Source organism: Cyphomyrmex costatus, unplaced genomic scaffold (assembly GCF_001594065.2).
Source record: "Cyphomyrmex costatus isolate MS0001 unplaced genomic scaffold, Ccosl1.0 scaffold600, whole genome shotgun sequence".
Taxonomy (NCBI): Eukaryota; Metazoa; Arthropoda; class Insecta; order Hymenoptera; family Formicidae; genus Cyphomyrmex; species Cyphomyrmex costatus.
Genome location: NW_017280157.1, coordinates 26,726 through 28,331, shown reverse-complemented (window position 1 = coordinate 28,331; position 1,606 = coordinate 26,726).

Below are 1,606 nucleotides of genomic sequence, written 5' to 3'. Positions count from 1 at the left end.
GACCCAATTGAATTAGGAAAACATTAAAAAAATGTTGGACCACGGAGAATTAATAACAATATTAATAATAACAGATCAAATTGAAATTACGTGAAAATGAATAAATTGAAAAAAAATTGTACGGTCAATATAATATACATTGTTTTGATGGTCCAACAAAATTATATTTTTATCTTTATCTGGTTAAACTTTTAGATATTTTTCAGCAAAATCTTCTTTGTAACGCGCGTTAATGACAACTTCGCGTTCATTTCGCACGCAAATTATTTTTAAATGATCGTTGATTTATGTACATCGCGCGATACTCTAAGCACGTAGCACCGACCCTTCCTCCGGTTTGCCCCATCGCGAAACGTACCTCCGGGCTCTGCAATTTCCCACGTTCAAGTTTTTCCCCGCTATTTTCCACGTTTCCCGTGCACGCAATATGCAGGTAGACGTACACGTGAAGGCTCAAAGTCTTTCTTAAAAAGTTTTCAGAACCATGCAGAGAGAGAAAGAGAGAGAGAGAGAGAGAGAGAGAGGGCTGATATTACATTTATCGTACGATAAATTTTTCAAGCGTGTTAATTCGTTGCAGGAGAGATCAGTTCCCGATCTCTCTCTATTCTACAGCCCGCACAATCAACAGACTTGAAAAGTTCATCGTACGACAGATGTAACGCCAACCTAGCTCAATATTATGACAGAAAGATTGAATCTATTATAGTACGCATGATGATAAGCGTTATCATAATTAAATATCGTAGATAGATTTTAAACAATCGATAAAATACGATAAAACCATCGATAATTGCGTGTGTGTGCACATTAAAAAAATTGTCTATTTAACTATATTAATTTAATTTTCGTCTTTAATTCCATTAATGAAATAAATACATACATTATTCTGTAACAAAAGAACTAGAAACAAACTAAATGAATTTAATCAAATGAACAATTTTTCTGTGTATATACTACTATTATGCAATAACATCTTTACGTTTAATTATATGCACTTATAGTCAACGATTCACATTCTTCCTACCGGGTGTCACGCGCAAAACGTCGCTCTCGGCGAGTGACGTTAAGTGACGGAAGCAACAGGATTGTCGATGACAAAATCAATGAACTGATATCGACTACTTCACTCGTCATACAACTGCGTTCTCCATTCACAATGGATTTCGATAACAAAATGACAAAACTAGCTAGTGACGAAATTAATACAAAATTAACCCTTGAGTGGAGTCCGTGTAGCAATGGATCATTTGGATCGAATGCAAAAATTTTTGGATAACTGTATTCTGTACGATTGACACTACGAGGTCTTAAATTGTAAAAAAGAAATTTCAGGGTACAGACATAACAGAGAAGGAATAAAAAACAAAGAATAAATTTTAACCTATCGGAAATCAGATACGTCAGAACACAATTTCTGATAAGTTAAAATTATAGTTTTTATTCCTTGTTCTCTTTTTTTATCGTATCTGCACCCCGAATCTTTCTCTATCAATCGCCGTGAGATAGAGGCTCACTTACATTCCGTACTTCAAACAGAACCTTTAGAACTGAAGTGTAGGTCTTCACAGCTGTACACAGTTAAGAATTTTTTTTTTTTTTTTTT